General features: G+C 47.9%; 1 protein-coding gene across 1 annotated transcript in view; it reads left to right on the plus strand.

Annotated features, from left to right (window-relative positions):
* The window catches only part of tinc (transmembrane protein tincar), a 139449-nt gene that overhangs the window by 9576 nt on the left and 102092 nt on the right, over positions 1-27781 (plus strand). Inside the window, exon 2 of the mRNA XM_025299988.1 lies at positions 13041-13090. The gene's annotated coding sequence lies outside the window, so the exon portion shown is untranslated. The remainder of the gene's footprint in view (positions 1-13040; positions 13091-27781) is intronic.

The following is a 27781-nucleotide window of genomic DNA, read 5'->3' on the forward strand; positions in this document are numbered from 1 at the left end:
CGATGAACGCGCGCGCACCGTTTTCCTTTTTTGCGTTTGCACACGCGCGTGATAAAATTATTCGGGGTCGCTTTGCGACGCGAATCCGCGGAAATACGAGTGTCAGCTAGAAGAGGAGAGCTTTCAAGACGTCGCGCGCTCGTTTCTGGCATTTTAATTTAGCTATGTTGATCGCGGATTATCGTCTGTCTCGCTCGTGCAACCGCGAAACTCTCGTCGAGAGATCCCGAGAATCGTGGACGGTCGGCGAGAGCGAACGCTGCGGAGTCGCGGTTACGATGCACGTTTAATGCAAAGTTGAGGAAAATCGGATTTTCGGCCTAGAGCCGCCGCCGCCGGCGCGGCGTATAGAAAATCTCGCGGAGCGAATAAAGCACACGTTCGATATTGCTCGTGCTCAGAGAAATCCGTGCGCGAGCATTGTACGCGTAGGTAAATATCCAGCGATCGGAAGAGAACACCGCGCACAGATGTATGCGCGAGGCGAAAGAGAACGAAAAGCCGGTCTTCGGCGGAACACCTGCTCCGCAGGTATGCGATCCTCTCCGCTCTGTTCTTCGCGCCAGCTCGCCGCATATATCTTGCAGCATTCTTCTGCCTCGCTCGCTGTGATCAATTCGAGATTGACGATGATGGAAAAGTTGAATTCGAGGTTGTACCGGGCGGGATCGATTGAGAACGATTCTGCCGCGCGTCATATCGGATTGAGTTTAATCGTGTTGACAATGCAGTCACTCGATCGCTGGCGATTGTTAAAAGTGTAAAATGTACGATGTACCTAACCCCGGTGTGTGGTGTATAAATTGAAAAGAAAAAAAAGGGAAAACCGGAAATATCTAGTGTGGATCCCGACTTTGTGTACGACGTGCAACAGCGCAAAAAAATTGTCAGAATGATAATTTACAATTTCGTACAACTTTTTGAGGCAGGTGGATGTAGAAATGACGCGAACTTTGTTACAAAAAAGGTAGACTTGTGTGTAAATTTTTAGAATGCGCTTAAACAAATATAATAGTTTAAAAAAAATTATTTCGCGCAAAGCACGCGGCGGGATTTATATTGCTTTCTATGAAAAACGTTTCTCGGTACTCAAAATATTGTCCACGATTGCCGGACGCGCGAGCCGGACGAAAAGCACACTGATTTAAATTACCGCACAATAGCGTCGCTTGCTGGAAACCTGTTTGCCGGGTGTTCAGGATCCAGCTTGTTCTTTCGTAGCCGTACGATATTTGAAGGACTTGGGGCGCTACGAGAAACCACGGACTCGCTAAACCACACGGAGCAATTTTGACAGGCGTGGAACTGAGAAAGGCCTCATCAAATCGTTAATAAGATTTAGCGTGTCTCTATAATTTCGATGAAAAGAATTTTTTATTTCTTTCTTATTAGAATTTTTATTTGCGCTTTTATTCGGGCAAATATTACTAAGCATTTGCAACGCCTCGGTAACAAGCGAATGTCCAACTCGCGTTTCCTCGTATGGCTTATTGTTAACATATTGCGTCGCGTGAAGCATTCGAAAGCTATTTGTTCAAAAGCCGGAAAATACGTATTTCTCGCATTTTCCGCATTTGTTGAATTTTCCGTTTGCATCTGCCTACCTATCGAACGTCGCATATAACGCACCGAATAATAAAACAAACGCGCAAAGTCGAACATTTTCGATTGTATTGACCCAAGCGCGCGTTTTACATAACGATTTATGTGCAATTAATTAATCGATACCGTTTCCTGTTTGTTGTGAAAATGTTATTTTTCAACGCTTGTACCATTATACCGTGGAGACAGGCTCTCTCAGATCCCTCTTCGAATTTATCCCTTGTCCTCTCTACACGGTGCAACTACTAACGCGCGCGCGCGCGCGCGCGTTTCTGCCACACGCTATAATAGCCATGCCGTTTAATGAACTCTCGTATTGGCCTCTGCTTGTCCTGTTGTTCGAACGTAAATCTTGTTTCTATCGCGCATCCATCTGGTGTGTGCATCGTCGCGCATCGCGCACGATTGCACGAGTCTGTTTCTTCGGTTCTTCCTGCCTTCGCGATTTGTTGCTACATGTTGCGCCTCGTATATATTTTTATTACTCCGAGCTTTGATAAAAAGAAATTGTTTCACACTCTACATGAGATTTCAAGGTGATATCTCGCCGAGGCGTCTCTCGCTCTCTCTCTCTCTCTCTCTCTCTCTCTCTCTCTCTCTCTCTCTCTCTCTCTCTCTCTCTCTCTCTCTCTCTCTCTCTCTCTTTTTCTCTCTTTCTTTCTCTCTCGCGATCCCTCACGGCATGAGGCTTCCGCTCGTCTGCAGCGCCCGCACGCTGCCTCTTAACCTTGTGCTGCTTACGGAGAATGTTGCAGCTGCAACGCTCGTCTTTTTGTGTCTTAACACATTGCAGACGAGAGCTACCAGAATTTCGTATCGCGCTACGCGCGGGGAATACTCGTGAGCCCGCCGGCAATATGTTACAACGTTAAGTAGTTTCGTTTGTCGGGGAAATGGACTGTTAATTACTCGTACGGTAACATCCTCCCGTGTATTATCGTATTAGATCTTCAGAACCGCAAACAAGTCTAATAGATACCCTCGTCTTTCTCGCAAGCGTTCACCCCTACGAGGTAGAGAAATCGGCGTTGCTATTACTACGTAATACAATAATAACGCCGCCGTTTCTTCTCCGGTCCCTGCGCGCGTTACTCGCGCGTTTCTTCGGCCGCGGTACTTTCGGTACCGCGCTCGTCCGTCTTTACGCCGCCAATTACGCAAGGGGGCGTGCGCCCGGTAAGCGCCCGGTAAGTTAATCTCGCGCGACACAAAATTTCCGATTGCGTTTCATCATATTTTTCATTTCGTGTTAACCGCTCGCCCGATTATTTCGGCCCGAGTAACTTTCACAGCGGAGTTGCTTAATGACATGGTAGAGCCGAGCAATCACTACGGAACACCTGCCCCGGACGTATTTATGTTAGCCGACCCTACCTCTCTCTCCCCCCCCCCCCTCTCTCTCTCTCTCTCTCTCTCTCTCTCTCTCTCTCTCTCTCTCTTCCAGTCGCTCAGTCTTTCAATTCTGACACTGCGAGCACCGTAAGGTACAAGACGTATGCAACTGGCCAGGCTTCGACGCTCCCTTTGCGCGGAATATATATCCTTTATGTCGCCGTAAACGTACAGTAATGCGATAACGGTGGTGATAAACGAGTCCAGGCATCACGGATACCTCGCGTCGTAAAAATACTGAGGCGTTCGTATAATGCGCCCTCTCGTAAAACCATTAAACGCGCGCTGTCGTATAACGGAATTTTCTAATATCGCGTGTATGCAGCTCGGGTCGTTGCTCGTTTAGAATAAAATTCCAGACAGATCGATTTTCCCGTTGATTGTCGTTTGCGCAGTCATGCGACGGTTTCATATCGCTCGTTCATTTTACCGATAAATGCAACAACAACAACAACAACAACAACAACAGCAATAACAACGGGCCGACCCGGTGATGCGTGCGGCGCGTCAACGATGCTATTGAATGATGATATTAACCAGTGAATTATATTTCACGTACACGAAATAACAACGAGCGTGTACGCGCGCGGCAGAATTCCGCTCTATTCCGAATCTCTAAATAACAGGACTCTGAATATAGTCTCGTGATCGTGAATTAAAATTTCAAACGAATTGATGCGAGCGACGTTTATCCGGAGAGAACGAGGATATGTTATTAAATGAGGATGCGAGACATTTCTCTCTTCTTTTTTTTTGTTTGTATAATTAATCGGACTCTAAATTTTCTTCTGGCGCCGAAGCGTCGTGACATTCAAAGAAACGTCGATCTCTATCGTGTTTTTCATCCTTGGGATGCTTTTACCGCATCGTTCAAGCATATCTACGAATATTGAGAATTTACAAGCGCTACTTTCTCGAGTGGAGGATCTTGTAGATCGCGTATGCAAATCATATTATCGCGGAAGTTAATGTACGCTGTCGTATGCGACGCACAGCACAGACACATCCGTGCGTTCGCGATGTTTATGTTTTACTGGATTAAGTACGGCTTTAAATTTACAACGTCCGTGGTGGTTATCGATTATCGAGCATATACACGTGCATAATAAAGTGATAGACGAGTGCCAAACAACTCGATCGCGTGCGTAAACGTGGAAGGTGTTCGTAAATCCATCGGCGTCTGTCTATTCTCTTTTGATTATTGCTACTAAATTATATATCGCGCTGGACAATCACAAAACCTAAAGGAAAACACTTATTACACTGGAAAGGGAGAAGATAGGAAAATATTGTTAAACTTTTCTCGATATCTTTGTCCCGGGCTGCAAGGAAAGCTCTGGCTTATCTTTGATCAGTTATATATCGATTACATAAAGCTATACTTTTGATAAAAGAGATGAGTTCTTTCTCGAGATAGAAATTCTAATTCTAATTCTAATTTCGAGACGTCACATCGCGCGGACTTTGCGGAGCCCTTTGGTTCCCACGAGCATCGTGGGCGGTAAAAAAAAAAAAAAAAAGAAGATAATTAATGCCACGAACTATACGTTTCTTACGTGTGCGGCGCGTCACTCGCCGGCGTGTTTGCGTTCCCCGGCACGTGCTGGGACATTGCCCGCACGTGTGCAATAAGTGCGCGCTTCTATTTTATATCGAAACGCGATTGCGACGCGCAGCGCAGCGCTTCGCCTCGGCGCCGAGGATACATCAATATCACCGTAAATAAATCCGCCGCATTTTCGCTCCGGATATTTATCGACAGAGCTTTATTATTAGCCAAACGGCACATTTGGTTCTTGTTGAATTATCACATTCCCGATATGATCTCAATCCGGGAACTAAGCTGGTGATTGCGGCCGTCGCGCCGCCGTGTCTGCAATGTATTATTTACCGCAATATCACACACGTCTTATCCAAAATCGATATAAATACGCGAGCTCACGCACGCGATCGCTTCATCTTGTCGGGCGTGTATCGCGGCCCGGACATATCGCCTACGCTCTTCCAGAATGGCAATTCCCGATGTACACGCGGTACCGCGGCTCGACTTAGGTGAGATCCTACGATGAAAAATGACGCGGAATCGATCCGCCGTTAACGCGCGCAACGATATGCCGGCAGCGTTCATCCTGGATCCGCGTGGACAGCGCAGCGCCTGCACCCGCCGCCGGTCCGTAACTCTCAGGTAACATTGATAGCGGCGGGAGGGAGAGAGGGAGACACGGCTTCGAATCGTAATACCAGGCGTATTCAGCGGGTTTTCCCCCTGTCAGACGAACGTGCGAATGCAAAATGCACAACGGCCGCTATCGCGTACTTGCCACCTGCCTCGATATAAAGCGATATAAAGAGGAGAGAGAGAGAGAGAGAGAGAGAGAGAGAGAGTGTGCGTGTGTGTGTATGAAGGAGAGAGAGAGAGAGAGAGCAATGGCGATCTCTATTCACGGCCAGTCTCTCTAACTTTCCAGACGACAAAAGTTTATGAAATTCCTCAAAAGCTCGGCCGACGACGTGGACGTTGGCGTGACGGTACGACGGGAACTTTTCGAGCTTTCATCGGAACGTGAGAGAGAACCTCTTGAAGAGGCCATTCTCCGCGGTCGGCTCTCGCGATGACGTTCGCAGCATCGCCTATTGTTTTCATCTACTGTAGGCGCGGCCTCGCTGCACGCGGTCGCTCCTCCGTCGGCCGGCCGGCCGGCCGGCCGGCTCTTGCTCCGGTCTTGCGTTGTGGTCTCACCGTCATGGCCACTCGCTCGCGCGATCATCGCGCTGCAATTTATAGCAGGCGCAGAGCCCCGCGTTGTAATGATCCGTCGTGAGCACGTGGCGATCGATGCGCGCGAATTTCAGGAACTGCCGAGGCCCGTATCAGGAATTGTGCAAAGTACTCGCGTGACGTTGTCGAGCGCACGCGTGAGAAGACAGAGCTGAAATGTTTATACACGCCGTTAACTCGCTGTTAACACACAGCTGCTTTACGCTCTGCGTGAAACTCCGCGAAGGTTATAGCGGAGTTATAATAACGTTGTTGTGACTAGACAGCAACGTGCCAGTGTCGTCGAACAAGATGGCCGAAGGTTGTTTGCCCGTCAAACGCCCCGCCGGACTTTCCCCTGCGTTCCCCTCGGTTTTACCGCAGTCTCTCTAGTGTGTGTGTGTGTGTGTGTGTGTTTGGTCTATATTATACCGCTCTATTTCGAGCAGCCAGCCCTGTGAAATGTACCGGTGTAAACGCGAGAAATTGGCGCACCTTGGGTAGATACGGTAAACCCTCGTCTATCCGCCCGGGATCAGCCGTAAAGTAATCGACGTCGCCACCGTCGCGAGCGATTAACGATCGTCGAAGCGTCGGTCATCGTCGTAATCATCACGAGTGCGCTCCTACGGTTCCGCTTCGTCATCACCGTCGGAACGAACGGTCGTACTTCCGACCGGTGTGTCGTGTCGCACAGAGCAGAGCGCGCCGATGTGTCCTGTCCCGTTTTTCGCTCTTGCTCGCTCGTTCTTGCCCAGGCATACATGCGTGCGCGCATGTATATGCGTGTACATGCGAAACGCCGCGTATCTTGCGCTCCTCTCACGCGTCGTCGCATCGATCATGACGCTGTGTGTCAGCCGGCGCGACGAAGAGACAAAAGGATGCATTCGCATGCGGACGAAATTTCCCACGGGCTCGCGCGGCCACTTTTCGCGCTCCTTTATCTTTCGAACAAGCACCTACTAGGGGTATACATGATTCCCGGTAACTCGGCACTGCCGGTAATCCGATAACCTGAGCTTAGCTGTATCTTTGCGGGGACCGTACTTTCGTTAGTCCATTGTCCCGCGGCAGTTTGTCGTAACCCAACACTCATTGTGCGTCTTCCAGCGAGTTCCTTTCTTGGCAGCCAGCCCGCTTATCGTGCGGCGACGCGCATAAGATGCGCGAGACACCGACGGCTCTCGCGTTCTCGAGCGTATTTCGCGAGATTTGCACGAGCGAGGTCGCGAGAACATTCTCCCCTGGACGATACTCGCGACGGCAGAGTCGGAGTCGAGTTCGCGCTTCGTGTACGCGCTGTGATTTGCCTGCTGATTTGGAAAACAAGTGGCTCTTCTCCCGACGCTCGGGTGGTGGGCGTCTTACGCCCGCGTAATGATAGATCGCGGAAAGACCTAAGATTGTACGTCGTTCGTCACGTGATGACGCGCGACGCGCGCAATAACGCAAAAGTTAGTTGCGAGCGCAGGGTCCACGTGCAGGGCGAGAATGCAGGGCGATTTGTGTGATAAAACTTTCGGGGATCGATTGCCGCGCGCAACGTGTAGAGCACAGTTGGTAGATGGTCTGAAAGGCGCAGATGTCTCGTAATCGAGTAGCCGTGTTCTATCGATTCGAAGACGTTTTACACGTTTTACACGCTCGAGAATCGTTGCGGTCTAATTCGAAGTTGCCCGCGATTTCGCCGCGGCATCAACGGGGTGTTCCCGCGAGGAGAGGAAAATAACACACGGCGTTTATATTAGTTACGATAGCGCAGCCATATGCTATAAGCAAACCCGCCACGCGAAGGGTCGATGGTAGTTAATGTAAAAACTTGCGTGCTGACCTGCAAGGCTATTTCTAACGGGTCGATATATTCTGCTCCGCGCGGTGTGTGTATATCAGGTAAAGAATACCACCCGACAGTGGTGGTAGAGCCAGGGGCCACTGACATGAATTATTGCTCCCGACAGGATTCGACAAGCGCGCGTGGGACAAGCACAAATTACTTCCTCGCTTCTTCCATTTCGTACAAATGACGGCGCGTCTCTCACGATCGCGGACGCGCACAACCTTAAATTTTATTAGGCACCGCATCGAAAGGAAGGTATTGTTTCTTCGAGTAATGAACTAAAGCGCTCCCGCTCGCGGCCGGAGTACGTTATATAAGTGCATAAAAGTAAGCATTGGTTACACATACGGTGCATTACGCGAGTAAACAAACGTGTCACCGAACGCTTGTTAGCTGAAACGGACGAAGTGACCCGGATGATTGACGCGCGACTACAATAATTCACTTTCATTTTTTAACCTGTGTTTCGTGTTCGTGTAAAGTGCCCTTGCTTCCGTACGATGTAATATTTCGCGTGAAAAATGTGTGCAATTTTTACACGAAACGACATCTCCTCATATTTTTATTTCCAAATCCGAGGCAAATCGACAGCGGGAAACTCTTCTTCTTTCGGCATCCTTCCGAAATTTTATTTAGGACAGTGATAATATTTATGCGGAGATATAAGTTGGAAGATTTAAACGAGGAAATTAATGCGCATCACAGCTGAAAATTTTACATAATGAATTTATTAAAAAAAAAAAGAAAAAAAGATCGAGACCATAATTTTTGTTTCGAGTTTTATCGACAGATTTAATCCCTCCCGCGCAGACAATGAGACGGATTACACTTTTTTTCTCTCCTCGGTCGCAATTCGATTTTAATTGAATTTTTCCCGCGGGTGTTGGAGATTAATCGGTGGATCATTTGCCGGCTCGCTCTTCGGGTTCGTTCCGCCGGATATCCGCTTGACATTGACACACAGCTATTGCGATAAAAATTTTCGTACGCGCTACATTCGAATCCACCGTGTTGTACGGATTTATGTACGCTGTTTCTACGAGCTATTTTTGTAAATGCACACGCATGTGTGTGCACGCCTGATTACAATCAAATTCGTGGCACGAATCCGCCGATTTTTATCGGGCATCTTAATCACTCCGCGATGTATTATGACAGCGGCTTAGCTCTTGAATGCAGAAATTAATTACAAAATACACTAATTACAAAATACACACACGGTTTGGTCACTCGGAGAATCAACGTGGACGATCTCGCTCGGCAAAGTATCACGGGCAGTCATCGTGTCTTTATAAGTCTTTATAAGAATATCCTTCTGGGGATATCGGAGTGAAGATTTATGCGTTTCCTGCGGTATCCTCTCGCATATGATACCTTATGTACGTATATAATACAAAAGTATGTGTTCGTTATTACGGAAGTGTCCATACATTTTCGCACGCGCATCTGAAGCTCTTCCGCGAGAGTTTAGCTGCTTTCTCAGACAGACGAGACATAATTTACTTTATTCCCAGGTTTGCCGGACGCTCTCGGTATTCCGTCGCGGCTGCGAAGCTTCTTCCCTCGTCCGTCGATCCGTAACCGGTGATCCGTAACCGTTCGAAATGAGATATCGGGGATTCTATATTTCGTAACGACAGTCCCGCCAGCGCGCAGCTCGATTCCTGTTTGTATCATAAATTTACAGATATTCGTTGATAGGAAATGGATCCTTCTCGCCTGTCTAACTGTAAGAGGCTTTTTATACTCGTAAATTGCTTCTCAAGCGGCATAATACGCCTGTCAGTTATCTTCCCGAGAAGAAACTGGAAATCATAAACCATGCAGTATCGATGGAAGTCGCGCGCATTTTTCGATGATTAATAACAGTATCCTCGCCATCGCGACGATAATCTTACATTCACGCGCTTGAGGTCTGCGGAACGATTTCCAAAGTGAGATTAGCGCGCTTAACTGTACTTCGACGTTAAACAGACTCAGGCTTTACTCGTCAAACCGTCTCGTTTTGTAAGCTTGTTATTTTGTATAATCTTGAAACGCGACAGCTACACATAAAATCCTACTTCTTCCTCTTTCACCTTTCTATTTCTGATATCTAAAAGAAGATTTGTAACGCGCGATGCTCTTATCGCTCTTACCGCGAGCCGTGAATTAATAACTTGCAATTCGCATTCGCGACCACTGTGCGCTTTTGGATGGCGTGTCTCTTGTATTTATTATGTATCGCATATGCACGCTATCGGTGCCACGTCGCGAAAAGTTTCCTGTAAGAATTTGTCCGCGTCCACACGGCACAATAGACCAACTTACTCCGTTTGCGGACGGGAAGTACTCCCGGGATTCCGCTTATAGCGAACATCGAAGAATTTCCTTCATCTCCCGGATCTTCGATCTCCTATCCAGCGGAAAGTATTTGAGAACACCGTCTGCATGCAATGTCTGAGATGTATATATGTGTATATATATATATATATATATATATATATATATATACAGGGTGCTAAATTTCAAACGTAACAGGTAAAAAATCTCGAAAACTATGAAAGATATGAAAAAAAAGTTAAAACACGCTTTCCATGATTTCGAAGAGGAAAGAGAATGGCGTTATCAGTTTTTTAGTTGGAGGGCATTTTCAAGGTCAATTGAAAGTCAACTTAATTTTTTAAAATAGAAAGAAAATAGAAAATAGGCAATTTTTTATTATATCTTCTTTTTCTACCAATTAATTTTAACAATTTTTGTCTGAAACCTTTTTTCTATTTGCCTAATATTTTTTGAAATATTTCACGAAAAACTTGGTAACTTTTTCAACATTTAACTTACGATATCTCGCTAACTATTCGTCGAAAGAAAAGATAGTATTAGACTTTTTTGCTTTATTTACTATCAAGAATATATTACTATAATAGTGCCCTAACTTTTCCAAATAAAAAACTGATAACGCAATTCTCTTTCTCCTTCGAAATCGTGGAACACGTGTTTTACCTTTTTCTAATATCTTTCATAGTTTTCGAGATTTTTTACCTGTTACGTTTGAAATTTAGCACCCTGTATATGTATATATATCTGGTAAAAATGTATATATATATATATATATGTGTGGTGCGGATTTATAGTCACACGTCGTTCCGCGCGTAGTGTACTAACTTTATTCTCTTCGATACGTAGTTTCGCTTTAGGTAAAAAAATCGATATCTTCTCACGTTCACTTAGCGATAAAAGGCTTCGTCGTGTTGAGCAAACGTTAATTATTGGATTCCGCAAATGCAAATTCGTGCGTTACCATCGCTCCGTTCCACGATGACGTTTCACGAATTCTCGTCGATCCATCTTGGTGTATTTGATTATTTCTTGATCGATTCGTTCATGTCGGCTATTCATTTTCCGTAATGGGAAAACGACACGACTCCGAGGCGTCTCTAAGTTATTATATCGCGCCAAGTTGTTTGATTAATCGTGGGGAAAGTAAGTTCCCTCGTACGCTCGAGAGAGATGATCTCGGAAATTGTATTCGAAGCTCCGGGCTCGTCAATATATGTCCGGAAGGTCAATATCTCGGGATGAATGCCATTGATCTAGCCATCCAGGCCGCAAAACCCTTCAGGAATTCCGATTAGTTCTACGTTCATCACATGCGCAGAGGGAAATAGGGAGAGGGAGAGAGAGAGAGAGAGAGAGAGAGCGCACGACTCGGGCTGTAATTAACTCCGATTATTAAATTAATTTCCGATACGTATTGGAATGTATCGTAATTATTAAAAGTAAAAAATTAATTATAAAATGTTGCTACCTCATAATATCAAAATTACGACTCTTATTACGAAATTTTATATATATAATTATGAAATTGCGATTAAATGTACAAAGGTGCAAAAATACGCGTTTATTTCCCCGCGCAATTTTCAGCGTCTCTCTTTCAGTGTCTCGTGCGTCTTCATTACAGACTCTCTTTATACGTACTTTTCTCGCCATACGAATAATTCGTTCAAAAATGGACCCCGAGAAATTTACACAGAAGCGTTAAATAAATCTAAAACGCGGACGGCACAAAGTGCAGCACAAAGTTATAGCGTGTGCGCATTTTATTAACGTTCTGTTGGCCCGAGTAACCGCGAATAAAAACGAGAGACACGGCGCGCCAGAATCTCTGGAGAACAGGACAACAGGTGTAATCTCATTAACGTCCTTCAGAAAACGACCGGTGTCCCTCGATTGGCAGCTGCTTCTCGACTGCGCGAAGCGGAACCGCAAAGCCGCGACAGCATCTCGCTCGTCGGTGGAGCTTCCTCGATTTTCAGTCTCGCGCTCGAGTTCGCCCGTGTATTTGCTCGCGTGTTCACACCTGACTTGCTCGCAACTCGATACGCCCGTATTTAATTACGTACGAGTGACACGCATCGCGCCAACGTGTGTGCGTAAAGTGGGCTCATTATTATTGCGCGCTCGGAGAAACGCGCTCGCGCGCGGCTTTTAACCATCGAGCGACGCAACTTCGACGGCGCGTTTAAGACCGGTTTTGCCATTGTGCGAACTTTCCTCCGCCGTCGCTTTGAGAGATTCTACGAAACTTTACCTTACCTAACCACCTGTATATACGTATGCACGGAAGCAGCCCCCCTTCCGCCGCCGCCCTCCCCCCCTCTTCACAGACCTCTTTGCAGCGATTACTCGATAGTTTGTCCTTCGATAACCGGCTGCGGCATAACTCGAGGACAATCGTCGAGCGAGCGAGAGTGCCACGTAATCGCTGTAGTCGGCCGATATTAATCGGCAGCGATTAGCGTTGGTGTCAATTTCTGGCTGGAAACCTCCTGTGCCCGGGCAACGTATCTTTAACGATGCCACAGCTCAACCTGAATAATCACACTGGAAGGATTAATGTACACCCCGATGTACTGCCGGTGATGCGCTCGCGCGTTAAAAATGAAATGTATAAGTTTTGCTCGCCTGTTGTGTCGCGCCTGTTGTGCGATCGAACTCGACCTCGCTCGTCGCTACGCTATCGCACGCACGCATACGCGCGTACTGATACGGCAGCAAGTATTGATTCTGATCTGATTATTAGTTGACTGTTGACTGCTCAACTCCGTGTACAAATCCATAGATGCGAGAGCATGTTGCGCACCGTTCGTCGATATGGAATTCGAATGCTCGCTGCAAAAGTGCTTAATGAGATTGACTCGGCTCCAATTACCTAAAGAGCTTTCCCGATGCGCTGGCATTAAGCTTTATAAATCGAAATTTCTGCTGTTGTGTGAAGTACATGTTGCCGTTTCGTGGAACGCGTTATGCATGTAGTCCCACGCGATTATTATCTCTGTATCGTTCCACGCAGAGTGCCGCATTTATCGAATATTCGTTCTTGACGTTGATCTCTCGCAGTCACGTAATTCAATTGCACGATTGCGTTTACCGAATATTTATTCTCGATTTCGATTTTAATTACAGAGGTATCGTGGCACACCTCGAGCTGCTGTAAGCGGACAGCGTCGTATCTGGTAATTATTACTTTCTTCTTTCAAGATATTTTCTTTCGATGTGCTTCCCCCATATTGAGCAAACGGAGAAATGTGTGAGAGCACGAGCGAATCAACAGCAAGAGCTCTCAATGGGCTCAGATATAAAGTCGCTTTTTGCTCCCTTGAATTTTCAAAAGTAATCTGCTGATCAAAAGTAAATTACTGTTCAGAAATAATATTAAATTTTCAAAGTAATACTCCGGTGCTCCGGTGGTCGAAAACAAATTCATATTATTTATGCGTATAATATCGCGCGTGGCTGCGGTCAATACTGTCGATTGTTAAAGCTGTCGTTTTTTACGATGCAATATAGTATATTTTTCACGAAAATATTATCTATTAAAACGTCAAAAACGAAAGAAACAGCGGCACGAAGGCGCGTAGTAGCGGCGTAGTTTACAAGAATAACACGCAGTTTACCTTCGTGTCACGCTTCTATTGTAAATCGTGCCGCACAAGTTGGGTTACAAAAGTTAGGTCCGAGAAGCGGAAAAAGCTCCTTGAACTTGGCGGTCCCGCGAAAGTTTGCGCGGTGCAGGCTACCGTGGCGTTAATAACCTCATGCATCATCTGCGGGCGAAAAATTCTCCTCTGGCCGCTGACGCAGCAACAAAAGATTGAATGTGGCGGCGGTTTAACGTAGCGTCGGTGTGTATGCGTGCGTGGTGAACAATTGATACGCCGATTGTGAGGATAAACGCCGCGGAAAATGTGCGGCAAAATCCAAAATTACGGAACAAATCGAAATCTCGACGGGGGGACTCGACTGTCGCCAGTCTTAACAATCCTTTCATCGGAATTGTATATTAATTTATCAAATGCGCCGCGTGCACACGCACACATCCGCGCAGTCACGCACACGCGTGCAGGCATACGCGTAGACTGAAAAGTTCGATACACGCATGGTTTATCATTCAATGCTGACTCGCGGTATTTCGATATTATTGTATTCCACATGTCCAACCAGATCCTGCCTGGATTCAGTCTGGTGGACTATTATGAAATTACGAGAAACTGTGTTTCCGACCGGTGCGCGTCAAAGGCAAACTGATGGCGCATTTTGGTATTTTGCCAAAACGAAGGTAAAATGGAAGTGAAAACGAAGAAGCCTAAAAGGGAGATAAAGGGGTGAGAACAACTAAAAAAGAAAAAAAAAATACGCGACAACGCGAGCCGTTGGCATACGTTGGTATAAATGGCAGAATCGAGACCGGCTGCGGTTTTTAAATACAAACATCGTGTTACTTTTTTTTTTTTTTTTTTTTCAGCGAGTTTGAAAGATCGAAAGCACAGATTGCGCTCTCTCGGTCAACAATTGACTTTCTCTGCGACTATTGCACGTTTGCTCGTACCAATGCGCTCAAGTGCGCGATGAGAAACACTCGTTTCGAAAAGCCATCGAAACTAGGTATTCGCGGCCGGTAATGAGGTGCTCGAACGTTAAAAGCTACATCTTCAATTAAAAAGTACACGCGTTCTGCTCTCGACGTCGTTTTCTCGGTCACATCTTACAGGTCACGCGTTTTTCGCGTTGCAGCGTACGCGAGGCGTCAATACGACGGGTTGATTTGATGATATGAGATCGTACACAGCCGACAGCTCTAATACCATCGCGAGGCTATGCCCTCCTTCCTCCCCCCCCCTCCCCGCCGCCGCCTGCCTTTATCCCGTCCGTCTATAATTAAATTCCGACGATCGAACTAACTGAGAGTCACGCGTGATTGCACCGCCCTTTGCCGCGTGGCATTAAGGAATTTTGTTCAACTGCCGAAGACATTCGACCCTAAAATGCTCCTCCTTTGAGGTTTATTATCACGGCGTGAAGAGAATATCCGTGGAATTAGACGTAATAAGGTCAATCATGCGGTTATCGATCACTCGCAGCCCCTCTTGCTTCGATGTCGATTCTTTATTTATCGATAAATGAAATTCCTCCCGTGCACTGCTTCCGTCTTAAACTGTCGTTGTCATTAATTAAAAAGGAAGATGGTTTCTGGCATGAGAGAGAGAGAGAGAGAGAGAGAGAGAGAGAGAGAGAGAGAGAGAGAGAGAGAGAGAGAGAGAGAGAGAGAGAGAGAGAAAGAGAAACGGAGATCTTGGTATAGTCGTATATAAAAATTATTGCCGCCGTGAGAACGTCGTGAAAATAGTCTCTTTTGGCAATTATTTAATTGTCAGCGCAGATAATTGTCGGTGGTGATTTATAACGGCGGACGGTCGTATTTCCACCGACGTCTCGGGACTTACTATTTTCTGAAGCCATAATTTTCCACGCAAGACAGCACGTGCGACAAACGAGCAGCGCATATTCCACTACTCGTAGGTTTCGTAATTTACGAGCTGCGTCCGCCATAAGTCATTTAATTTCGTCTGGCGCATTCTGCGGCAAGATGAAAACGCAACGTCAAAGTTTTCTCCCTAATTAGGAATTTACGCGCGATGCGTTGTCAACGCAATTTTTAACGTATCGGTATTGCGACAGACAATACATTTTGAATAACGTTTTCGTTTTCGAAAATCTCTATTTTCGCTTACAAAATTTCATCATGCGAGGAATTATTCTCCGAGCGAAGAAAGATTCGCTTCGCAAGCATCGCGTTCTTTTCACATATTTCTCGGTTCCGCTAAAAAAAAAAAAGAAAATGACTCGAATGCGCTGTACAAACGCTGTGCGAGGTGCACGTTTTCCTCTCTGCGCTTCCGTGGAAATTTTGCTCGCGCGTGCTCAAAGTATAATCAGAAGAGTGGGAGGGGGTATTAGATGCCAGCCGCAGACTAATTGAATTCTTCTCATTATCTCACACAAAAGATGCACTATTATGTACCGCCCCCCCTCCCCCCCCCCTCCATCGGCTGCTATCGGCGCGCGGATATGTGTATACGTACACAATGGTTAAGTGCGGCCTCAGCTCTCTGTTCTCTCCTCCCCTCCCCCTCCCCCCTACCCGCCCTTGCCCCTGAATACGCTATTACCCACATTACGTCGTTTCCTTCGTTTTTCCGTCTTTCTTCCGGATCGACCGCGTCGTCTCTTAACGCAAATTCATTTTCGCCGGCAACAAGTTCATTATCGTACCTACGAAAATTTCCCACGAAGGGAACTAATTATGAGTGATGGACGAGGTCGAGCCCCGTCGCGAGCGATCACGGCACGTAGTTGGGGAACGTAGTTTAATGCGCGTGTCGCGTCGTGCGTTTCTCTCTCTCTCTCTCTCTCTCTCGCGCAAAGTTTCGTTCGTGAGTCCGATTTTGTTGCGCGATGTTGCAAACACACACAAAGACGCCAAAATCGCGCTTCATCGCCAAAGTCCCGTTTCTCGCGCGAGTCCGTCCGCTTTTAAGGTTGACACCTTTCCATCGCGTTAATTATCAGTAATTACCGCACGCCTTGGTGCGCGCACGAGCGCGCCCCCCAGCGTCCCGGCGCATTTTTCGTCCCGCTTCTTTAAACGCTTTTCATCTTTTCCTCGTTTACTCACGGCATGGCATGGCAGTGCCGCGCGCTCGCATCTGCGCGCGCGTGTATTTTTCTCGCGCGGCAGTTTCTCATTTAAATTGCAAACATAATTATTCATGACGACGCTGCGCTAATCATGCGTTGGTAAGCTCGAGCGAGCCACGGCGTGCAATTGCTGGGAGGGGGAGGAAAGCTCGGCTGTGGATAAGATACGAGGCTGACGTTACACGATAACCGCTCTCGCTGCTCATCTAGCCGTTTTCCGGTTTCTCCGTCCCTTCTCCCAACGCCCCGCGTCCATCTCTCTCCCTCAACCAGCGAATTCGTTAATGCATCGCGTCGGCACGGAACGGGCGGAGGGAGGGGGATACGACAAATAGTATTTCCCGCCGCCGCCGAGCCGCGCCGAATGAAACCGCCTGCATAATTCACACACGCCGGGCGCAATATTTTCGTCTCGGGCGGCTCGCGCGCTGTGAATTCGACGGTGTTCCCCTGCTTTCTTCCTTGGCGATACCGGAGGTATTCCTCGATCGACGAGGTTTCATAATAGATGACACGTATCAGCGAGACGTTTAAAAGGGCCTCGATAATAGTTTCCAAACAGGCGAACGATCGATCATTCAGAGTATAGCATTTCAGTCGGAATATACCGTTTTGGCGGGTTCAGAGTCATACATCAGAGTCATGCGCTCTGTATCGTATCGTATCGTATCGTCGATCCCACGGCCGGATATTTATTTAGCATGAAAATGGCGTCGGATTTCGCGAAACGTTTCAAAATGATATGTCATGAATAGCTGATCGCAACTCCGATGCGAATGGCACATCGACATGCATATTAATAACTTCATGTTTTCATAAAATCTTGACTCGGCCGATAATGTTTAACGAGAAACGATCGCTCGTCTGGTAGAAATTAAGGGTGAAAACACGCATTAGAGGGGGTCTGTAATTATCGCAAAAATTATCCTCTCTCTCTCTCTCTCTCTCTCTCTCGTGTCGTCTCGTCTCGTATATCCCGCGTTTCCCTCGGTCCTTTTTTAACGAGCGGCAAGGAACGCGCCATCGAAGAGCGATCTCATCTTTCGGCCGTATTTTATGCAGCGAGCGAGAAACATCGGCCGGTTTGATTATGCGTGTGAGTTCACGGCGCGTCATCAAGATCGTGAGCTCGACGAGAGAGGAAGAGGGACAGGCTAAAGCAAAGATAGCGGAAAATGAAAGAGGAACGAAGCGAGGGATTTAATACGGCGACTCGGCCGGCTTCATACGCCGCGCAACGTGCAATTTTACTTAAGCAACTCGACGCGCGCTCCCTCGTTTTGCTGTCCGTCCGCTTGATTATCGTTATCTTGGCCGACGAGCGGTCACTTCCGGTCGCGCGCATAACACGCCGATGGAGCGCGGGAGATCGGCACCGCCGATCGCCGTCGAGCGCGCGTTGGACGCGCGGTAATTTGGCATGTATGTATGCAACGATTTTTGGGAATCGCGCGTTACGCTGGTGTGCCGATGCATCTTGCGGAACGAAGCCCGCCTCGAAATTAGGGGCGATGATTAGATGGCAATCTGCCTGGTTATCCATATGCACGCAGCGGACGCTCCACGTGAAAATCATGAAACGTGACCGGAGAGACGCGACCATCCCTCCGAAAAATCGTTAACGGCGGCTGATTTCCATATGCAGGATGTTCCGGGCCGAGTGATAGACGTGACAGACATTGCGTGGAATATAAAATTCTAAAACATGGCAGGTTCTAGTCGGATCCTGAAGGAAGCAAAAAAGGGCGGGGGAAGTGAAAGATTTCGTCTTGAATCAAGATTTAACGCGATATACTTGGCTATTCAATTTCTCGAAATTGATCGAGATTTCTGTTTTCTTTTCTCCATGAGAATTGCGAAGAGGGTGAAAGACCAAACATTCCACGCTAGGAAAAAAAATTTAGTATCTCTAACAAAACTGTTTAGTTGTGGCAGGTTTTTTAACAGCAACCAAATATCTTGTTTTACATAACAAAAAATATATTTTGTTGTCTCAACTAAATATATTTTTCTGCTTTGTTCTCTGGACCAAATGATTTTGTTCTTAGACTTCATATATAAAAATTAAGCATTTTACTTATTTTATCCATAAAAATTACATAATAACGAAATATTATTTTAACTAAAATAAACTAAGATAATGCCCAATGGATACTATTTTGTCTTTTTATGTAGTAAAATTTAGATTTTATATATTAAGAAAAAATTATAGTATTTTTAACAAAATCCATATAGTTAAAGCTTTTTGGTTGCTATAACAAAAGTATTACGTTATACACGAACAAACCGTAATTCAAACAAGATATTTGTTTACGGGAACTAAATAGTTTTGTTGGGCATATTTTAACCAAATCATTTTGTTGTTAGAACAAAATTTTGGTTCACGCAACAATACAGTTTTCCTGGTGCACTATTCAGAAAGTAATCTTCGTTTTTCTCACGTCTAAGACGGAGGAATCTGTTATTCCATGTCGAATCTTTTTTGACTATAGGGATGTCAGATTTATTGACTCAAGAGAAACCGCGATAGAAGAGGACACTTTCAACTTCACGCGAGCCCTAGCAACCTCGTAACGTCGGTTTAATCTCTTTATTATTCGATATGGCCGCAAATAAGAATATGTTAATTTTCAACAAAAGATCTTTTATTAGGCCGAGAAAAGCCCACGCCCAGCCTCCGCCGCGGTCCCGAGAAGGCGGAAGCCGATTACGTAAATCCGTCAAAGTGGTCGAAAAACGGCGTCGCCGACTCTGCCCATTGTTATCGTTCCTCCTCTTGCTTTGCATCCGATCATAATTCCTTCGACACACCTCGTTTAATCTATTATCTGCTTGGCTGAAAGAGAGAGAGAGAGAGAGAGAGAGAGAGGGAGAGAGGGAGAAGAAGAAGAGAAAGAGAAAGGAGAAAGAGATCCTCTCTCTCCCGGGGGATACCGCTTGACTTGCAATCACATCGCCTCTGTGCGCTCGCGTATGTCTCTCCGGCCGCGTTTTTCGCAATTCACAATTTGCGCGCCTCGTGCGGTATTTCGTCGCAGGCGCACGTAGTCCATTTTTCTTTTTTCGGCCGCGATATCGTTGGGATATCACACGCGAAACGCGAGATTCGAGTTGTTTCGACCGATCTTATCTTACACGACGAAGTTATTCGCGCACGCGGCCGCTGTAACGCTCCATTTGCCGGAAACTTTTGCAGTCTTTACCAGCTTGTGGAAGCATCATAGGCGAACTTTGACGAGCGCGCGGTTTCGTCGTTTCGCAGGTTAATCTGCGGGAACATCAGTCTCACGTCCGCTCGGTTCAGATAACGATTGATAGTTCCGCCGTGTTCGCATCGTAACGCCGCGGCGCGTTATCAGTTTCGCAATTTCGTAAACGTTTACGTGCAATATCGTTTTACCGCTAACGAATTATTTCTTGGTGCTCGCGTTTCGACGATATTCCTATCGGCCGACCGGCCATCCGACAACATTGAATCCGCGCGTTGAAATTTACACCGGGCGGAAACGCGCGCGGGTTTCGACGCTACGCGTTTTTCCCACGCGGATTAATATAAAAGCGCGCGCGCGCGCGTGAGAGAGAGAGAGAGAGAGAGCTACGGCCGGTTATCGGCGGGCGCGTTCGCGTTTAGCCGGGAAGCGAAATCACGCGGACGTTCTTCCACGTGAAGCGAGATCTCTTCTCTTTTTTTTATTTCCTGCGGGGGGGGGGGCGTTACACGTGTAACGAGCCAGCCGCGCGCCGCCCGCGTAAATTTCCGCGGTAACGTACACAGTGGCGCGCGACCGAATGAATACGGTATGTGCGCGAGGCCATTGTGCGCGCGTGCCTCTATGGTAAGACGTGCGTTTGTGTGAAACGTGCCAACGTTTCTGGCGTTTACTCTGCGCCGCATTGAAATCTCAAGAGCCTTTTAAACCGGCCGACCGGTCGACCGACCGACCGACCGACCGACCGAGCGAGCGAGCGAGAGCGAGAGCGAGAGCGAGAGCGACCGTGGGCGGTCCGCCGCTATTTTCAGTAATTTACAGCTGAATGCACATCGTCCGCCGCGGCGCTTACTTACTTAACGGCGATATAAGCCAGACATTCGAGCCGAGAACCGAGGGGATCGCGTCGGCGCGATTTAAACGTCATCGGGATTTCACGTGTGACCAGCGTAAACACAGGCCGCCGCTGCATTTTCAGCCACGCGCGCTCGCATGAATATATCTCGCGAATGGGACTTGGCCGCTCCGCTCCGGTCGGCGGTGCGAATTGTTGTACAATGGAAGTGCCGTCTTCTCCGGCCGCGAGAATCGTCTTATCTGTTTTCCGATAGGCCGACACAGTAGACGGAGCCGGAGATTCCGTGTCGCGCGCGGCCACCGCTTTACCCGCGAGAGAGCGAAGAGCGAGATACGCGCGTTTTACGCGCGAAATGCGACTACGGTCGAATAAGTCCGGCGAAAGATAAGAAGCGAGCGAGTAAGACGCTGCTCGTAAGATATTACGAGGCGCTTCCCATTTTATCCGTCGAATATCCGGAGCGGCTCTCCGACTCTCCTCTCGCCTCGCTCCTTTATCTCTCCGCGCGAGGTCTATTCGCGCGGTAGAGAGTCCGCGGCTCGCGATTCTGTTTGGTTTGCCCTTCGATGCGGATTACCAGACGCTCTCGTCGTCGTCGCTCAGCACAGTCGGCGGGTACCTCTATCTCAACGCCGGCGCGAATACTTGGTAGAGACTTTGCAATCCCGTCGTCTCTCCGCCGCGCGAGAGGAGAGCGCCGCGCCGCGCCGCGCCGGTCTATCCTTTGGTCGTGCCGCGGAAAAAGCGAGGCAATCACTTTGGGATTTTATCCGGGATTACCAACGCGAGGGTAGGGAGAGGAGGAGGGTCACGAGGAGTAGCGAATAAGCGAGTGAAAAAGAGGACGGCGGGAAAGCAAGCGGAGGACTCTTCGATTGCAGCGGATTAAACGCGGAGACTCTCGTCTCTCCTCCATCGACTCCATCGACTCCATCGACTCCCGTGCGCAGCACGAGCACGTCTCGTCCTTCGGCGACGCGCGCTGTTCTCCTCGTCGGGAGTGAGTGCATTTACACCGTGAATTTTCCAGGTGAAGAAGCACAGCCGAGATCGTGGCCGTGCTTTATACGCGGATCGATTCGGATTAATGGCGCCGGCCGCCGCATCGATTGTCTCTTTAGGCATTGTGATCCGTACGGGACATGTCCGACGGGGGCTTTCATGAGCCTGCGGTGGCAGTTCGCTTGATGAGATGTCCGACTGGGCGAAATATCGCCGCCGTCCGTCGCACTGATAGAACTCCCGAACCCAGTTCGTACCAGATTTGCGCGTTTGCGTCTTTGCCCCCCTCGAATCCCTAACTCGCAGCGCGCGATTTCGGAAAGAGGGTCGGTTGAATAAGTTTTTTCAAACATTGGCTCGAGCCGATAACGTGAAACGTGAAGCGTGAAGAGATGCAATAGTGAGAGAGAGGGGGAGAGAGAGAGAGAGAGAGAGAGAGAGAGAGGGAGAGAGAGAGAGAGACGAATTGAAATTCATTGTACCGGTTTCAACAATCAAATCTAATCGCCGTAGTGTCGAATTAATTAAAATTATTGTATTTATTTTAATTCTACCAGCTGCGCGCGCGATATATATGAGCGAAGCCAGAGACTCTGTTTTGTACACTCATATGTCGCGAGGTGTACAATGAAAATGAAAATTGCACACGTTTGTGCTACTTTCGTATACTCTTATCACCTGGTCACGTGTACCGTTATGACACGTGACGTGAGATACGAGCGTTGCACAGGGACGCTAGGATATATTTAGACACGGAAACGGGAATTTGCACCAAAATCGCCAAGTTACGCCAAGTACTTTACTCGGAAATGTTTGCGCTCAGATGCGTGTCCAGAGCAATCCGTTATTTTGTTCCAAACAGCATTCACGCGTGGTTTTGATTTCGATCGATATTACACAACCAACACCGAGCTCGTGAGAAATTCACTGTTGGTCGAGATGTATGGTTGCGAATGTCGGTCAAAGATAGGTTACCGGTGTCGGGCCCGAGGTATTATCTGCTATAATCCAATGCTGAGGCTAGCACTAGTTGGCAGTACCGGTTGGCGATATCGAAAATCCGGCGGCACTTAATGACAGCTCGATGGCAGAGCGATGCTCGAGCGATGTCGTAAAATCCCGTATCTGCTCACTCCGCACGTCCTAATTTTATCGACGTGATGTTGCATTTTTCGAGCGCGTGTCTCCCCTGTTACTCATTCACCGGATAGATACGTCACGATTAACCAGAACTCCACGTGGTTAGATTATCAGAGTGAGTCAATTGCCTTGTCATCAGCTTGCCTCGCTCGCCCGCTCCCGGCCGGATGTTGTAAAAGACGGAGGTGCACTCGCGCGAGCGCGCCTCCCTAATAGCCTTGAAGGGGAAGCCGGTCGTACAAACAATTCAGCTCGCGTGCATTCGATCGTATTGCTTCGAAAAATGCTGCTTCTAATTACGGACCGCCTAAATTTGGAATGTAACTCTAGACGCGAAGGCACGTCGAATAGTGCGCGTGTACGCCCTTCGCGACGTTTCACCATTACCTTGTACGGTATGCTTCGTCGCACCGGTAATAACCACGTACGCCTTCGTCGAGTCGTGTCACTTGCGAAACACATCCGCGTCAAATATCGTTAACGCTCCTATTGTCATGCACGGCGCAAAACACTTGTTATAGTGCGCGCGATCCATAAGGAGCCACGACTCCGTAAAAGTCGAGTGAACTTTGGTGTTGGGCGATCCGCGTTCATCGTTAGCCGCGGAAATATTCCGTTTTGCAAGCGTGACTTTGCGAAAAATATCACGAAGGTTTCATTCTAGATCTTTTCACTTATTTTGAAATACACGACTTGTTTTCTATTTGGAGAGGGAGCGAGAGAGAGAGAGAGAGAGAGAGAGAGAGAGAATACGATGTTATACGCTATAAACGGTGTGCGTTCCAAATCGAGAGTTAACGAGTCTTCATCTATTTTTGCCTCGAAAACTACCGGACGGCCCGATATATCGGTCACAGCTGCGCGTATATATACAGGTTATTCGATCCTGAAATTTTATACCGCGCAACTCGTCCCTTATCTCTCTCGAAAATCAGAAGTCGAGACGACAGGTGACAGCGGCTAGACTATCCGCAGAGCGCCGCTGGATATATCGCCTGCGCTACCTCGGGCATCCATTTCGATTATTCGCATGGTGTTGCTCTCTCTCTCTTTTTTTCCTGTTCTCTCTTTTTTTTTTCCCTGCGAAACAGAGAGTATCTGACGGGGATTTCAAACGATCCTTTTTACCGCTCTTGACAGTGATAGTCGCGAGACACGACGTGTGCTCGTCTTGATACGCCGCGGTACTTCACTCCGCGAGTACTCGCAGCTTGCCCGTACGGGTGGAATTAAAGCGCGATCCCGACAGTTTCATTCGCCAGATCGAGAGAGAGAGAGAGAGAGAGAGAGTGATATAAGGGACTCCATGGTCGTAAAGTCGAACGAATTGGCGCGTGTGAATTAACAACGACGTGCGCCCCGGCTGAATGTAAAGTCTGAACGCGCAATGAAAGTCTCGGCTCTCTCTCTCTCTCTCTCTCTCGGAAGCGCGACAATGGTAACGTTAGGTTATACGTGACGACGACGACGACGACGACTTGGATATTTCTAATTAGATCCAGCCAAGGGTTACATCCGACGAGAGAGAAAGAGAGAGAGAGAGAGAGAGAGATATGGTCTCTCCTCGCGAAGTGTGCATGCGCCCTCTCAAGTTTAATCAAGTTCCATTTTGATGGAGAGGCAGACACTCGGGCACTCGTAACGGCGATTCTTACCGCCCGGTGTTACTAACACCTTGTTTAATTAGGCGCCGGCAAATCCGATTATCCGGCCATGTAAACGTCGTCGCGCGTTAACTCCCGTTAGCTGCTGCTTTTTCACTCGATACTCACCGCGCTTATTCAGCCGCCTTCGCCCGCTTTGCATATCCGTTCGAGCGGTCCACGTGCGGTCGAATCGAGACAGAAATCGCATTATCTGACCGTGACGTTTCTCGTAAGTCGCAGACAACGGCGGCACGGCCGAATGCGCGAGTCTCGACAGTGTGCGCTGCAATTTGTCTCGTGTGACACTCCGCACCTGCATCGGCGCTCTATTTTGCGCCGAGCAAGGCGCTGCGAAGCGCTTCACTGCTGAAGCTGCAAGGACAGCGGAAAACGAAGCGTGCATGTAAACGACGCAAGCCGTGCGCCGCGGACTTTAACCCTTATCCGCGAAACCGGAACACGTCTCGATGCTTTTATTTTACAAATAGGACAGAAATAATCGTCGGATCTCTATACGAGGTCTGTGTATGCGCGCTTTGTGTACGCGCGCTTTCCAGTTCTCATTCGCCGCGCTGCTCTCGCGATGGTCATTTATTTCAATTTTCATTTGTGGACGATTTCTGGATAATTATTTCCGGTGGAAGTGAATTTTTGCAAATGTCAGAGACACGCAGAGGGAACAGCTGTTTGGTTGGAATAAAATAATACTGAAATGTATTTTATAGCGGAGCTATTTGCGAGAGCAGCGCGAACGACATATCATGCGAATATAGATACGTTGGATATGGGAATTAATGGAGTCGTCAAGGATATAATATAAGCGCGCGCGCGTTAATTAAACGTTAAAACGACGAGACGCGTTGTCTTGGATTTGGCGATAATTGATATTGGCATTGACTGACTGACAGTGACATTTGGCCGCTGTAACTGACATTGACTTTGTCGCGCGCGCAATTTGTGATCAAACGAGAAAATTCGACCGCTCTCGCTCTCGCTCTGTCACGCGAATGAATTGAAAATATATATCCGATAATTCTATCCGCGCAGAACACGACCGTCGCATTTGAGCAGTTACCGTATGGCATATCAGCCGGAGATTCGTGCCGACACGTCACGTTGTCCGGGGAACTTCAATTAACACGAGATACTTTTCCTGATTATGCTTCTCCCGATCACCCAGCGCGTAACTCTCGTCAGCCACTTGGGTAACCCCACCGCTTCACCTTTCTACCACCTACTTCCACCAACCGTCCTTTGTAGCTCCTATTAATCACTTTTCACGCGCGTATATACGGGCGAATTTTTTCGATCGAAATTTTCTCTCGGCGAAAGTACCTGCGGGAAAGAGCGAAAATACATATTCTCTCGCGTCTTCCATCGTACGACACCCGTGGGGACCTCTTTGAAAAAGGAGGAACACGGAAGCGCGCTACGGCGCTGCGATATTTTACCGGATGGCTGCGTGTGTGTGTGTGTGTGCCAGTCTGTACAACGTTTTCGGACACTTTTACGCGACGTCGTCGGAGTCGCGGACCCGTAAAATCGGACCTCGCGCCCGTTTACACGTGTTAAAGCCGCTGGCTCTCACCGGCGATAATGCGCTTTAATTTCGGAAAATTTAGCGGCACCACTTTGTGTGAACCTAATGATGTGTTGTGCGTACGATGAGCATAAGCTTCGTGAACTGTTTCACGTGTATCTCTCCCCCCTCTCTCTCTCTCTCTCTCTCTCTCTCTCTCTCTCTCTCTCTCGCTGAGCCGGAGCTCGCTTTGTTCGCAGTCTAATGTGTCGAACGCGAGTTTTCTCGCGATTGTTACGAGCCTATCGACCGCGGCTTTCAACAAGCCACCCACTCGCGGACGGTCGTTTATCGTCGCCACTCTTTCAGCTCGAAATTCAATCGAATCGGCCTGTTTACGAGAAGTCGGGCTAGCAAAAGGATGGCATGACGAAGCGGCATGTTTATTCGGTCGGAAAGTACCGTGATTTGTCGAGGAGCGACGTGCGCAGTTTTTCTTCCTTTTTTTCCGGAAAGTAGAAAGCCGATGCTTTCGCGGCGCTCAGATAACGAGGAATCGCGCTTATCTTCGCTTAGCATCGAGGCTTAAAATCAGCTGTTTCCACAAGTTGTATACTAAATCGACTACTCAAACGCCTTGACGTTAAATTTTTTAACAACCGCGCGAGACTTTGCGTACCGCTAGCCGGTGGTCGACCGCGACGACATCGCGTTCGAGATTCTATATGCGTCCGTTATACGACTTTCTAGCGTCGAACGATTAGAGTATTTGTCTTGCCGCGTCCCGGATTTTTCATTGTTCCCGCAAACAATAATCACCGTTGCTTCATATTCAAATACGCGCGCGGTCGTCGGTCGCCGAAAATTGCGAGTCACGAACGACGAGAGAGCGAGAGGGAAAGAGGAAAAGGGCGAGATAGAAAGATTGCGGAAAAAAAAGATTTTTTTTTTTTTTTTTTTTTTTTTTACTTTGATGCAAATTCGTGACCTGTAATTGCCAGGAGGGGCGAGCAGAATCTGCCTCGTTCGTTCGGAACAGGATGGCTGCTGCGACAGCGGATCTCCCGGCCATGTTTGCCTCGTTTGTCTTCCGATTTGGCTGGCCGTGATCAGTGACGGAGGAAAATCTGTCGCTTTCACATGACATGGCGAGATCTGCCGAGGTGTGAAAGCACCGCGAAAATTCGAGCATAGTGACGCGCTCGCGCTTATCATCTGAAAATCGTTGCGATGAAAAAACGCAATTTATGGAATACCGTATAGAATTTCGCCGATTGCAAGCGGTTCGCTCGACTCGCTCGTTGTGTGGCCGATAAAGTCGGTTTGCCCATCACGTAACGTCACTATGCCGAATTGTCGTGATAACAGCCAATTTCTCGTGTTACTCGGGCAAACGGAGAAACGAGAAGTTTCTCGATGTTTCCCTCTTTTCGAAGCGAACGCATCCATATATCTCCGAATAAATACGATCCTCCTCCGCAAGTCGCTCCCCTTGAATCTTTCAACACATATCCACGGGCTTGAGAATACAGCCTCGACGAGAATTCCTCGAGCGAGGCTGCATTCGTCTTCCTCAAACGATAAATGCTGGGTATACCGGAGACCCGAGACCCTCAGTGCCTTGTATATGTACCGGCGGCGGCGGAGGGGGGGAGGGTTGAAGTGGTTTCAAGTTTCGAACGCTCGTGAGTCAGAACGAATGTTTCCCTCATGGAAGATTAACGATTGGCGCGCGGGGGAGGGTCCCCGGCGCTCCTCTTTTCTCGCGGCGTCTGAAAGTTCTTTCCTTTTGT

This window comes from Harpegnathos saltator, unplaced genomic scaffold (assembly GCF_003227715.2).
Source record: "Harpegnathos saltator strain DR-91 unplaced genomic scaffold, Hsal_v8.6 scaffold31, whole genome shotgun sequence".
In the NCBI taxonomy this organism is placed as follows: domain Eukaryota; kingdom Metazoa; phylum Arthropoda; class Insecta; order Hymenoptera; family Formicidae; genus Harpegnathos; species Harpegnathos saltator.